The sequence below is a fragment of the Pongo abelii genome, chromosome 11 (genome assembly GCF_028885655.2).
Source record: "Pongo abelii isolate AG06213 chromosome 11, NHGRI_mPonAbe1-v2.0_pri, whole genome shotgun sequence".
In the NCBI taxonomy this organism is placed as follows: domain Eukaryota; kingdom Metazoa; phylum Chordata; class Mammalia; order Primates; family Hominidae; genus Pongo; species Pongo abelii.
Genome location: NC_071996.2, coordinates 54,634,861 through 54,650,317, shown reverse-complemented (window position 1 = coordinate 54,650,317; position 15,457 = coordinate 54,634,861). Strand labels below are relative to the sequence as shown.

Here is a 15,457-nt window from a genome sequence, read left to right as displayed (position 1 = left end):
CTAAATATACAAAAAAATTAGTCGGGCGTGGTGGCATGTGCCTGTAATCCCAGCTGAGGCAGGGAGGCTCAGGCCTGTAATTGGGAGGCTGAGGCAAGAGAATCGCTTGAACCTGGGAGGCAGAGGTTGCAGTGAGCTGAGATCACACCACTGCACTCCAGTCTGGGCGACAGAGTGGGACTCTGTCTCAAAAAACAACATTATTATTTATTTCTAGATGTGTCTGTGAGGGTGGTTCCAGAATTTGAATCTATAGGCTGAATAAGGAAGATCTGCCTTGCCCGGTGTGGTGAGGTATTATCCAAACCACTTAGGGCCAAGTGGAACACAACGGTGGCGGAAGGTCACATTTGCTCTCTCTTCTTGAGCTGGGACATCCATCTTCTCTTGGAGCTCCTGGTTTTCATTTAAACTCAGACGGAATTACACCACTGGCTTCCCTGGTTCTCCAGCTTGCACATGGCAGATTGTGGGGCTTCTCCACCTCCATAATTGCATGAGCCAATTCCCCAAATAAATCTCCTCTAATACAGGTTAAGCATCCCTAATCTGAAAATCTGAAATCCAAAATGTTCCAAAATCTGACATTTTTTGAGTGTTCACATGACACCACAAGTGGAAAATTCACACCTGACCTCATGTGACAAGTCACAGTCAAAACACAGTCAAAATATTACACAAAATTATTTAAAATATTGTAGAAAATTACCTTTAGGTGATGTGTATAAGGTCTTTATGAAACATAAATGAATTTTATGTTTAGACTTGGGTTTCATCCCCAAGATATCACATTATGTATATGTAAATGTTCCAAAATCAGAAAAAATCTGTGACACTTGTGTTCCCAAGCATTTCAAGTAAGGGATATTCAACCTGTATATCTACCTTTCAATCTATATATATCCTGTTGGTTCTGTTTCTTTGGAAAACACTGATTAATACACAAGTCAATGTTTACTCTCTGCAATATAGGGAAAAAAGAATGCAACATACTTCACAAATATTTTACTATTAAGATTACTATTCCAGCCTGGGCAACATGGTGAGACTCCATCTGTACTAAAAATACAAAAAATTAGCCAGGGACAGTGGCAGCCCCTTGTACTCCCAGCTACTCAGAAGGCTGAGGTGGGAGGATAACTTAAGCCCAGGAGGCAGAGGTTGCAGTGAGCCAAGATTGCGCCATTGCATTCCACACTGGGTGACAAAGTGATGCCCTGTCAAAAAAAAAAAAAAATTTTATTGAGAAGATTTTATAAAAACAGAATTACATTAAAAAGATATAAAACTTTAGAAAGCGTAACACCCTATTTATATTTTAAAACTAAATATATCAGAGGAGGAGCCAAGATGGCCAAATAGGAACAGCTCCAGTCTACAGCTCCCAGCGTGAGCGATGCAGAAGACGGGTGATTTCTGCATTTCCATCTGAGGTACCGGGTTCATCTCACTAGGGAGTGCCAGGCAGTGGGCGCAGGACAGTGGGTGCAGTGCACCGTGTGCCAGCCGAAGCAGGGCTAGGCATTGCCTCACTCAGGAAGCGCAAGGGGTCAGGGAGTTCCCTTTCCTGGTCAAGGAAAGGGGTGACAGACAGCACCTGGAAAATCGGGTCATTCCCACCCCAATACTGCGCTTTTCCAACGGGCTTAGGAAACGGCGCACCAGGAGATTATATCCCGCACCTGGCTTGGAGGGTCCTACGCCCATGTAGTCTCACTAATTGCTAGCACAGCAGTCTGAGATCAAACTGCAAGGCAGCAGTGAGGTTGGGGGAGGGGCGCCTGCCATTGCCCAGGCTTGCTTAGGTAAACAAAGCAGCCGGGAAGCTCGAACTGGGTGGAGCCCACCACAGCTCAAGGAGGCCTGCCTGCCTCTGTAGGCTCCACCTCTGGGGGCAGAGCACAGACAAACAAAAAGACAGCAGCAACCTCTGCAGACTTAAATGTCCCTGTCTGACAGCTTTGAAGAGAGCAGTGGTTATCCCAGCATGCAGCTGGAGATCTGAGAACGGGCAGACTGCCTCCTCAAGTGGGTCCCTGACCCCTGACCCCCGAGCAGCCTAACTGGGAGGCACCCCCCCAGTAGGGGCACCTCACACGGCCGGGTACTCCTCTGAGACAAAACTTCCAGAGGAACGATCAGACAGCAGCATTTGCGGCTCACGAAAATCCGCTGTTCTGCAGCCACCGCTGCTGGTACCCAGGCAAACAGGGTCTGGAGTGGACCTCTAGCAAACTCCAACAGACCTGCAGCTGAGGGTCCTGTCTGTTAGAGGGAAAACTAACAAAGAGAAAGGACATCCACACCAAAAACCCATCTGTACATCACCATCATCAAGACCAAAAGTAGATAAAACCATAAACATGGGGAAAAAACAGAGCAGAAAAACTGGAAACTCTAAAAAGCAGAGCGCCTCTCCTCCTCCAAAGGAATGCAGCTCCTCACCAGCAACAGAACAAAGCTGGATGGAGAATGACTTTGATGAGTTGAGAGAAGAAGGCTTCAGACGATCAAACTACTCCGAGCTACAGGAGGAAATTCAAACCAAAGGCAAAGAAGTTGAAAACTTTGAAAAAACTTTAGACGAATGTATAACTAGAATAACCAATACAGAGAAGTGCTTAAAGGAGCTGATAGTGCTGAAAGCCAAGGCTTGAGAACTACGTGAAGAATGCAGAAGGCTCAGGAGCTGATGTGACCAACTGGAAGAAAGGGTATCAGTGATGGAAGACGAAACAAATGAAATGAAGTGAGAAGGGAAGTTTAGAGAAAAAAGAATAAAAAGAAACGAACAAAGCCTCCAAGAAATATGGGACTATGTGAAAAGACCAAATCTGCGTCTGATTGGTGTACCTGAAAGTGACGGGGAGAATGGAACCAAGTTGGAAAACATTCTGCAGCATATTATCCAGGAGAACTTCCCCAATCTAGCAAGGCAGGCCAACATTCAGATTCAGGAAATACAGAGAACACCACAAAGATACTCCTCGAGAAGAACAACTCCAAGACACATCACTGTCAGATTCACCAAAGTTGAAATGAAGGAAAAAATGTTAAGGGCAGCCAGAGAGAAAGGTCGGGTTACCCACAAAGGGAAGCCCATCAGACTAACAGCAGATCTCTCAGCAGAAACTCTACAAGCCAGAAGAGAGTGGGGGCCAATATTCAACATTCTTAAAGAAAAGAATTTTCAACCCAGAATTTCATATCCAGCCAAACTAAGCTTCATAAGTGAAGGAGAAATAAAATACTTTACAGACAAGCAAATGCTGAGAGATTTTGTCACCACCAGGCCTGCCCTAAAAGAGCTCCTGAAGGAAGCACTAAACATGGAAAGGCACAACTGGTACCAGCCACTGCAAAATCCTGCCAAAATGTAAACACCATCAAGGCTAGGAAGAAACTGCATCAACTAACGAGCAAAATAACCAGCTAACATCATAATGACAGGATCAAATTCACACATAACAATATAACCTTTAAATGTAAATGGGCTAAATGCTCCAATTAAAAGACACAGACTGGCAAATTGGATAAAGAGTCAAGACTCGCCAGTGTGCTGTATTGAGGAAACCCATCTTACGTGCAGAGACACACATGGGCTCAAAATAAAAGGATGGAGGAAGATCTACCAAGCAAATGGAAAACAAAAAAAGGCAGGGGTTGCAATCCTAGTCTCTGATAAAACAGACTTTAAACCAACAAAGATCAAAAGAGACAAAGAAGGCCATTACATAATGGTAAAGGGATCAATTCAACAAGAAGAGCTAACTATCCTAAATATATATGCACCCAATACAGGAGCACCCAGATTCATAAAGCAAGTCCTGAGTAACCTACAAAGAGACTTAGACTCCCACACAATAATAATGGGAGACTTTAACACCCTACTGTCAACATTAGACAGATCAACGAGACAGAAAGTTAACAAGGATACCCAGGAATTGAACTCAGCTCTGCACCAAGCAGACCTAATAGACATCTACAGAACTCTCCACCCCAAATCAACAGAATATACATTTTTTTCAGCACCACACCACACCTATTCCAAAATTGACCACATACTTGGAAGTAAAGCACTCCTCAGCAAATGTAAAAGAACAGAAATTATAACAAACTGTCTCTCAGACCACAGTGCAATCAAACTAGAACTCAGGATTAAGAAACTCACTCAAAACCACTCAACTACATGGAAACTGAACAACCTGCTCCTGAATGACTACTGGGTACATAACGAAATGAAAGCAGAAATAAAGATGTTCTTTGAAACCAACGAGAACCAAGACACAACATACCAGAATCTCTGGGACACATTCAAAGCAGTGTGTAGAGGGAAATTTATAGCACTAAATGCCCACAAGAGAAAGCAGGAAAGATCCAAAATTGACACCCTAACATCACAATTAAAAGAACTAGAAAAGCAAGAGCAAACACATTCAAAAGCTAGCAGAAGGCAAGAAATAACTAAAATCAGAGCAGAACTGAAGGAAATAGAGACACAAAAAACCCTTCAAAAAATTAATGAATCCAGGAGCTGGTTTTTTGAAAGGATCAACAAAATTGATAGACCGCTAGCAAGACTAATAAAGAAAAAAAGAGAGAAGAATCAAATAGATGCAATAAGAAATGATAAAGGGGATATCACCACCGATCTCACAGAAATACAAACCACCATCAGAGAATACTACAAACACCTCTACGCAAATAAACTAGAAAATCTAGAAGAAATGGATAAATTCCTCAACACATACACCCTCCCAAGACTAAACCAGGAAGAAGTTGAATCTCTGAATAGACCAATAACAGAATCTGAAATTGTGGCAATAATCAATAGCTTACCAACCAAAAAGAGTCCAGGACCAGATGGATTCACAGCCGAATTCTACCAGAGGTACAAGGAGGAACTGGTACCATTCCTTCTGAAACTATTCCAACCAATAGAAAAAGAGGGAATCCTCCCTAACTCATTTTATGAGGCCAGCATCATCCTGATACCAAAGCCGGGCAGAGACACAACCAAAAAAGAGAATTTTAGACCAATATCCTTGATGAACATTGATGCAAAAATCCTCAATAAAATACTGGCAAACCGAATCCAGCAGCATATCAAAAAGCTTATCCACCATGATCAAGTGGGCTTCATCCCTGGGATGCAAGGCTGGTTCAATATACACAAATCAATAAGTGTAATCCAGCATATAAACAGAACCAAAGACAAAAACCACATGATTATCTCAATAGATGCAGAAAAGGCCTTTGACAAAATTCAACAATGCTTCATGCTAAAATCTCTCAATAAATTAGGTATTGATGGGACGTATCTCAAAATAATAAGAGCTATCTATGACAAACCCACAGCCAATATCATACTGAATGGGCAAAAACTGGAAGCATTCCCTTTGAAAACTGGCACAAGACAGGGATGCCCTCTCTCACCACTCCTATTCAACATAGTGTGGGAAGTTCTGGCCAGGGCAATTAGGCAGGAGAAGGAAATAAAGGGTATTCAATTAGGAAAAGAGGAAGTCAAATTGTCCCTGTTTGCAGATGACGTGATTGTATATCTAGAAAACCCCATTGCCTCAGCCCAAAATCTCCTTAAGCTGATAAGCAACTTCAGCAAATTCTCAGGATACAAAATCAATGTACAAAAATCACAAGCATTCTTATACACCAATAACAGACAAACAGAGAGCCAAATCATGAGTGAACTCCCATTCACAATTGCTTCAAAGAGAATAAAGTACTCAGGAATCCAACTTACAAGGGATGTGAAGGACCTCTTCCAGAACTACAAACCACTGCTCAAGGAAATAAAAGAGGATACAAACAAATGGAAGAACATTCCATGCTCATGGGTAGGAAGAATCAATATCGTGAAAATGGCCATACTGCCCAAGGTAATTTATAGATTCAATGCCATCCCCATCAAGCTACCAATGACTTTCTTCACAGAATTGGAAAAACCTACTTTAAAGTTCATATGGAACCAAAAAAGAGCCCACATCACCAAGTCAATCCTAAGCCAAAAGAACAAAGCTGGAGGCATCACACTACCTGACTTCAAACTATACTACAAGGCTACAGTAACCAAAACAGCATGGTACTGGTACCAAAACAGATATAGATCAATGGAACAGAACAGAGCCCTCAGAAATACGCCGCATATCTACAACTATCTGATCTTTGACAAACCTGAGAAAAACAAGCAATGGGGAAAGGATTCCCTACTTAATAAATGATGCTGGGAAAACTGGCTAGCCATATGTAGAAAGCTGAAACTGGATCCCTTCCTTACACCTTATACAAAAATTAATTCAAGATGGATTAAAGACTTAAATGTTAGACCTAAAACCATAAAAACCCTAGAAGAAAACCTAGGCATTACCATTCAGGACATAGGCATGGGCAAGGACTTCATGTCTAAAACACCAAAAGCAATGGCAACAAAAGCCAAAATTGACAAATGGGATCTCATTAAACTCAAGAGCTTCTGCACAGCAAAAGAAACTACCGTCAGAGTGAACAGGCAACCTACAAAATGGGAGAACATTTTCGCAACCTACTCATCTGACAAAGGGCTAATATCCAGAATCTACATTGAACTCCAACAAATTTACAAGAAAAAAACAAACAACCCCATCAAAAAGTGGGCAAAGGACATGAATAGACACTTCTCAAAAGAAGACATTTATGCAGCCAAAAAACACATGAAAAAATGCTCTCCATCACTGGCCATCAGAGAAATGCAAATCAAAACCACAATGAGATACCATCTCACACCAGTTAGAATGGCAATCATTAAAAAGTCAGGAAACAACAGGTGCTGGAGAGGATGCGGAGAAATAGGAACACTTTTACACTGTTGGTGGGACTGTAAACTAGTTCAACCCTTGTGGAAGTCAGTGTGGCGATTCCTCAGGGATCTAGAACTAGAAATTCCATTCGACCCAGCCATCCCATTACTGGGTATATACCCAAAGGACTATAAATCATGCTGCTATAAAGACACATGCACACGTATGTTTATTGCAGCACTATTCACAATAGCAAAGACTTGGAACCAACCCAAATGTCCAACAATGATAGACTGGATTAAGAAAATGTGGCACATATACACCATGGAATACTATGCAGCCATAAAAAATGATGAGTTCATGTCCTTTGTAGGGACATGGATGAAATTGGAAATCATCATTCTCAGTAAACTATCTCAAGGACAAAAAACCAAACACCGCATGTTCTCACTCATAGATGGGAAATGAACAATGAGAACACATGGACACAGGAAGGGGAACATCACACTCTGGGGACTGTTGTGGGGGAGGGGGAGGAGGGAGGGATAGCATTAGGAGATATACCTAATGCTAAATGATGAGTTAATGGGTGCAGCACACCAGCATGGCGCATGTATACATATGTAACTAACCTGCACATTGTGCACATGTACCCTAAAACTTAAAGTATAATAATAATAATAATAAATAAATAAATAAATAAATATATCACGGTGGTTGTCTAATCTTTAATACATACAGTCTGCCCTCCATGTCTCTAGGTTCTGAATGTGTGAATTCAACCAACTGTGGATGGAAATTTTTATTTTAATTGCATCTGTGCTGACCATGTACAGACTTTATTTCTTGTCATTATTTCCTAAACAACATAGTATAACAACCATTTACATGGTGTTTACATTGAATTAGGTATTATATGTAATTTAGAGATGATTTAAAGTATATGAGAGGATGTGCATAGGTTATTCCAAATACTACACCATTTTACATAAGGGACTTGAGCATCCGCAGATTTTGGTATCTGTGGGAGGTCCTGGAACCCATTCCCTATGAATACCGAAGGATGACTGTAATTTTATGCAGAATATCACACATATTGTTGAAGCCAAGGGAATCCTATGTGTTTTTAGTACTTATTTAATTTTTAAGTTGAATATTCTCCCAACTACAGTGCCAGCAAATGTATAATGAAAATGACGTTAGATGGATTACTCTAAGAGGCTAATAGTGGAAAAAATGAAAACTTAAGACAATAGTAACATTTACAAAGAAGAATGGGACATTTATGTCATTATGTAAATGTATAACATGAGATAATCTTTCTTTAATTAACATAAATTGCAGACTGTTTGAAGAAATTACTAATTCAGTGTAAATGAGCTGCATAACTGGTTACTTGGCATTCAGTTACTGCATAACTGGTTACTTGGCATTCAGTTACTTTGCACATGTTTAATTCCATTTTATTTTTGGTTGCGAATAAAACGCATGAAGTTAGATATTTTTAAACAAATCTTTTGGGAAACAGTTGACTTCTCAGAAATTATAATGATAAGGTGAAATAGCCATAAATGAAAAGTAGAATGCTAAATAAGTGCCAGTTATTCAAGATTTTGATTACCTAAAATGAGTTCGTGTCTTCTGAAATATGTATTTTTCATTAAAATTTCTCTTGCTTAATCATATTTCTAGTTATTAGATAAACCTAATCTCCCTATTCTTGACCCATGACTAACTAAAAAAGTATTTGCTATTTTATTATGTTTTTAGTGGTTACCATAATTATTATAACAGGCATTTGTGATTTAACAAAATCTGATGTTTATTAATATGTTTACCCTTTTTCCAGAAAGTGTTAGAACCTTTGAAAATATAGTTTAACAATATTTATCTTTCTCCTAATATACTATTGTTCTGTATTTTTCCATATTTTAAAGACTGAATGTCATTATTATTACTGTTTCTGTAGGAAATACTCATCTAGATTCATCCAAATGTTTTAATTTTACTGCTTTCACTCCAATTGGGATCATTCTTTTTCTACCTACAGAATATCCTGGGACAGGCACAGGGGCTCATGCCTTTGGTAATTCCAGCAGTTTGGGAGCCAAGGCAGGAGAATCGCTTGGGGCCAGGGGTCTGAGACCAGCCTGGGCAACATAGTAAGATTCTGTCTCTACAAAAAACTTAAAAATCAGTCAGGCTCGGTGGTAAGTGCCTGTAGTCCCAGCTGCAAAGGCAGCTGAGGCAGGAGGATCACTTGAACCCAGGAGATGGAAGCTGCAGTGAGCTATGATCACACAACTGCACTCCAGCCTGGAAGACACAGTGAGACCCTCTCTTAAAACAACAACAACAACAAAAAACTTCTGTGGTATTCCCTTTAATGTAGATGTGCAAGTTACTAATTCTCCCAGTTTTTATTTGTCTGAAAATGTCTTTATTTCCCCTTCATTCTTGAAGAATACTTTGCATACAGATTTCTACTTGGTCATTATTATTTTTTTAACTGCCTTCATTACCATTGTCTTCGGGATTCTACTGTTTCTGCTGAGAGGTTAGCTGTTGGCTCTTAGTGTAATTATTGCTCCTTTGAAGGTAATCTATTTTTCCCCCTCTGGCTGCTTCTCCTCATCCCACTTGATTTTTAATATTTTCTACTTATGTGTTTATAAATTTTACTGTGATGGGCCTAAGGGTAGTTTTTTTTTGGTTTATCCTGTTTAGAGCTTTTAGAGATTCTTGAATTTTTAACTTATTTTTCATCAGTTTTGGGACAATTCTCAGCTATTATCTATTCAGATATAACCCTCAGTCTCTCTCCTCTTCTTCTGGGACTTCATCTATACCTATGTTATCCTTTATCACTCTTAACCATTTGCCCTATATTTTCCATCCTTTTGTCTTTTTGTGCTTCATTCTCAATAGTTTCTTTTACGTAATATGTGGAATCTAAGTTTTAATTTTAATTATTCGCTTCTCATTTATAGGATTATATTTGGTAAGATTTTCAAGTCTTTTATTTTCTATAGCTCCCAAAGCTACCAATCGTGTCTTTTTACCTTCTTGAGCATGCTAAACGTACTTATTCTAAAATCCACTTCTGGCAGGGCATTGTGGCTCATGACTGTAATCCCAGCACTTTGGGAGGCCAAGGCAGGCCGATCACTTGAGGCCAGGAGCTCGAGATCAGCCTGGCCAATATGGCAAAACCCCATCTCTACTAAAAATTTGAAAATTAGCCAGGCATGGTGGTGCACACCTGTAATCCCAGTTATTCGGGAAGCTGAGGCACAAGAATCACTTGAGCCTGGGAGGTGGACGTTGCAGTGAACCAAGCAAGACTCTGTCTCAAAAAATAAAAAATAAAAAAAGTCTATTTCTGATAACTCTAATAAACCTTGAGAGTCTGTTTCTGTTGTTTATTGTTTCTGCTGGTTCTCAATTGTATTGTCATGTCTCCTTGGGTACCCGGTTATCTTTTATTGTATACTGGACATTGTATCTGAAAATGTTTATAAAAATAATTTGATGGCTAGGATAATACCACCATACTGTGGCTGGGCGCGGTGGCTCAGGCCTGTAATCCCAGCACTTTGGGAGGTGAGGCAGGCGGATCACTTGAGGTCAGGAGCTGGAGACCAGCCTGGCCAACATAGCGAAACCCCATCTCTACTAAAAATACAAAAATTAGCTGGGCATGGTGGCATGCGAGTAATCCCAGCTACTCGGGAAGCTGAGGCAGGAGAATCGCTTGAACCCAGGAGCTGGAGGTTGCAGTGAGCCAAGATTGCGGCACTGCACTCCAGCCCGGACAACAGAACACGACTCCGTCTCAAAAAAAAAAAAAAAAAACAAACAAATCACCTTACTGCATAGTGTATTTATTTACCTTCAGGCAAGCTGTGAGACGCTAGCAATTATGAATAAACAATCACATTCTGCAGATTGGGACTATGTAAAACTAGTTCCTGTGAGAACTAATCTATTTCCTGTTCACCAGTGTTTCCATGGCTCAGCACTTTGGGGCTCATAGGTTTACCATAGTTACTCTGCTACTTGCAGGTCTTAGACTTCAACTTTTACTATCCTAACTCCATGAGGTTATTGAAAGTACTGATCAGACTATTGGCTTCTCTTCTCTAATTAGCAAATGTCCCTGGGGGAAAAGTCACTGTAAAAAGAGATAAGCTGGCCTGGTGCGGTGGCTCAAGCCTGTAATCCCAGCACTTTGGGAGGCTGATGCGGGCGGATCACGAGGTCAGGAGATGGAGACCATCCTGGCTAACATGTCTCTACTAAAAATCCAAAACATTAGCAGGGCATGGTGGCAGGTGCCTGTAGTCCCAGCTACTTGGGAGGCTGAGGCAGGAGAATGGCGTGAAGCCGGGAGGCGAGTTTGCAGTGAGCCGAGATCGCACCACTGCACTCCATCCTGGGCGACACAGTGACACTCCATCTCAAAAAAAAAAAACAAACAAAAAAAGAGACAAGCCTACCTTTCTGGATTTTCCACTTCTCTCAAATATTGCCCTAAAAGTCTTATTTTATTTGATCTTTGATGTCTTCAAGCAAAATTTTTAAAGTTTGGTTTGGTTTAGGCATTTGTCCAGCCTTTCAGGTTGTCCTCAGAAGAGCTGGTCCAAAGTACTTGATTCCTAATTACTGGTTGTAGAAGTTGATCTGGTAGTTAGGCATTTTAGATGTAGTCAGCTAAAGATAAATACAGAAGTTTTGGAGATTGCTCACCATCACCTTATCCTCAATCTAATACTTTTTTCTGGAAACTCCTAATTATTCAGTAATGTAAGCCAACTGAGGGCCAATCAGTGACTTTGATTCTGCTCTAGAATGAATAAATTGGAAGTGGAATGTCAGTTCTCATGATCACTGTGAAACTGGGTATTCTGCAGTGTCTCTATATGTTTGACAGGCATCCTTTAGGCTAAAATTGGCTTCTAGCAATGGATAGACTCTCCCTAGGTGTTTGCCTCATAAAATTAAAGCCTAAATTGATTCTTGATTTGCACATTGTAATTATACCACAATCGGTGGAAGGAAGTTTCTCTTTAAAGAAATAGTCAAGCTAATATATGACAAAGGAATGATAAAACTGATATATCACCATTTACATCCATCATGAACTAACAGAAGAAGCCTACCTAAAAAATATAGAACCTCAATCTGATCAAACCTCCAATACAGCTACTATTTTACAGGAAATAAGAATGACACTGTTCAAGTTAACAATCTTAAAGAGAACTCCTTGTTTTCTGAAAAAGTATACATTTAATCACAGAGAAGTGTTCTTGGCCTTGCTTGTGTCCTATACCTATCACTTGGACCAAACTATCATATGTGCATCCCTACATCCAGTCCTGGTGGTGGCAAAATGATTGGCAGCTACACCAGAATTTGGTGGAAAATGAAGGAGCAGTTCCTTAAAGGAAATAAGGAAGAAAACATCAGATATGTACCACCAACAATATGATGGAGACACACACCTTTTTACATATACTTTATTACATGATGAAAGAGTGAAAAGGAAGAATTATCTGGGATAGTTGCTTAGCAATTTGAAAAAAAATTCATTACTTTTGACAAAACATTAAAATGAATTCTGGGGATCAGAGTTAATGGTGGAAATAATTGGCCAGGCATGGTGGCTCATACCTGTAATCCTAGCACTTTGGGAGGCTGAGGGGAGAATCAATTGAGCCCAGGAATTTGAGGCTGCCATGAGCTAGGATTCTGCTACTGCTCTCCAGCCTGGATGACAGAGTGAGACCCTGTCTCTTTAAAATAAAAAAGGTGGAAATAATTAAATCATAGTAATCTAAAAGAAAATATATCTGAATATTTTTCTGAATTCTCAGTAGGAAATTCAGAGAAAACCACAAAACATTAAACACGTTCTTTTCTTCTAAATTCTTCACCTAACAGATTTAAAAGCAATTATACAGTTGTGCCCATATACATATGTAAAATGCATAAATACATATTTAATTGTATGTGTATATGTAAAGTGTATGTATAAAATATGTCATTGGGCCTATACATATAAAACTATAATATACTTTCCAATATCCCTTATAAATAAAGAGAAAAAATCTTCAGTAAAAACTAGAAAACTGTATTTAGCAGCATATAAAAAGGATTATATACCACGACCAAGTGGAATTTATCCCAGGAATACAAGGTTGGTTCAACATATGAAAATTAGTCAATGTAATATACCATATAAATAGAATAAAGAGGAAAAAAATTGTCATCTCAATAAATACAGAAATAATATTTATCAAATTCAACACCATTTCATGATTAAAAAAACAACCTAATAAACTGGGAATAGAAGAAAACCTTTTTTTTTTTTTTTGAGTTGGGGTCTCACTGTGTCATCCAAGCTGGAGTGCAGTGGCACAATCATAACTCGCTGCAGCCTTGACTGCTTGGGCTCAAGCAATCCTCCTGCCTCAGCCTCCTGAGTAGCTGGGACCATAGGCACATGCCACCACACCCGGATAACTTTTGTATTATTTGTAGAGACAAGGTCTCACTTTGTTGCCCAGGTTGGTCTCAAACTCCTGGGCTCAAGCAATCTTTTTACCTTGGCCTCCACAAGTGCTAGGATTACAGGTGTGAGCCACTGCACCAAGCCGAAGGGAACTTCCTTAACATCACAAAGGGCATCAGTGAAAAATCCACAGCTGGCTGGGGACAATGGCTCATGCCTGTAATCCCAGCACTTTAGGAGGTGGAGGCAGGTGGATCACATGAGGTCAGGAGTTCAAGACCATCCTGGACAACACAGCGAAACCCCGTCTCTACGAAAAATACAAAAAAATTAGCCAGATGTGGTGGCCCCCACCCTGTAATCCCAGCTACTTGGGAGGCTGAGGCATAAGAATAGCTTGAAACTGGGAGGCGGAGGTTGCAGTGAGTCAAGATGGTGCCACTGCACTCCAACCTGGGCCACAGAGCAAGACTCCACCTCAAAAAAAAAAAAAAAAACCAAAAGAAATATCCACAGCTAGTATTGTATTTAATGGTAAAAGACTAGATGATTTTACCATAAGATTAGCAACAAGGCAAGGATATCCACTCTTGCCACTTTTATTCAACATTGTACTAGAGATTCTAGCCGGGGCAGATTGGAAAAGAAGTAAAACTAAATCTATTCTCAGATAACAAGATATTGTATATAGAAAGTCCTAAAAATTTCACTAAAAAACTATTGGACCTAATAAATGAGTTCAGCAAGTTTGCAGGATGTAAGATCAATATACAAAAATCAATTGTATTTCTTCTAACTTGCAGTAAGCAATCTGAAAATGGAATTAAGAAAACAATCCCATCATAATAGCATCGAAAATAATAACATACTTAGGAATGAATTTAATGAAAGAAGTGAAAAACTTAAATTCTGAAACCTACAAAACTGTTGAAATTAATTAAAGAAGATTTAAGTAAGCGGAAAGACAACTCATATTCACAGATCAGGAGATTTAATATTGTTAAGATGGTGCTATGGTTTGGATGTGGCAATCCTGACAAAACTCAAGTTTAAATTTGATTTCCAGTGTGGCAGTGTTGGCAGGCAGGACCTAGTGGATGTGTTTGGGTCACAGGGGAAGATCCCTCATGAATAGATTAATGCCCTCTCATAAGAATGAGTGAATTCTCACTCTCCCAGGAATGGATGGTTCCTAGGAGAGCAGGTTGTTAAAAAGAGTCTGGCTTCCTCCGCTTATCTTTTGCTTTGTCTCTTGCCACGTGATCTCTTTGCACATACCTATGCCCCTTCTGTTTCCTGCCATGAGTTGAAGCAGCATGAGGCCCTCACCAGATGCAGTTGCCAAATCTTGAACTTTTCATCCACCAGAATCATAAGCCAAATAAACCTCTTTTCAAGTTACCCAGCATTCAGTGATAGCAACACTAAACAGGACTAAGAAAAATGGCAATAATCTCCAAACCGATCTACAGATTTAATGCAATTACTCGCAGCATCCAAGCTGGCAACTTTGTGGAAATTAACAAACTGACCCTAAAATTTATATGGAAACTCCAGGGACCCAGAATGGCTGGAACAATCTTTTAAGAAGAACAAAGTTGGGGGACTTCCCAATTTCAAAACTTACTACAAAGCAACAGCAATCAAAACAGCGTGTGGCCAGGCATGGTAGCTCACTCCTGTAACCCTAACGCTTTGGGAGTCTGAGGGGGGTGGATCACTTGAGGTCAGGAGTTTGTGACCAGCCTGGCCAACATGGTGAAACCCCCCTCTACCAAAAAATACAAAAATTAGGTGGTCATGGTGGTGTGCACCTGTAGTCCTAGCTACTCAGGAGGCTGAGGTGAGAGAATTGCTTGAACCCAGTAGATGGAGGTTGCAGTGAGCTGAGATTACACCACTGTACTCCAGCCTGGGTGACAGAGTAAGACCCCCCAAAAAAAAAGTGTGATGCTGGCATAAGGACAGACATAGAGATCAATGGAATAGAACTGAGAATTTACTCTAAACCCTCACATTTACAGTTATTAACTGCCTGCAAGGATCCCAAAACAATTTAATGGAGAAAAATAGTCTTTTCAACAAACAACAATGGGACAATTGTAGAGCCACAGGCAAAAGAATTATTTAGGACTCCTACCTCATA

General features: G+C 40.0%; 1 long non-coding RNA gene across 3 annotated transcripts in view; it reads right to left on the bottom strand.

The window, feature by feature from the left end:
• Window positions 1-991: 991 nt before the first annotated feature.
• Window positions 992-15,457, bottom strand: part of LOC129057836 (uncharacterized) — a 50,434-nt gene continuing 35,968 nt past the window's right edge. For 2 of the 3 annotated variants that reach the window (XR_008522608.2, XR_008522609.2), the window contains exon 5: window positions 992-1,217. This is a non-coding gene — a long non-coding RNA (uncharacterized LOC129057836). Of the gene's footprint in view, window positions 1,218-12,498; window positions 12,593-15,457 lie in introns of those variants that run through there. The other variant, XR_008522610.2, reaches the window with a different exon arrangement.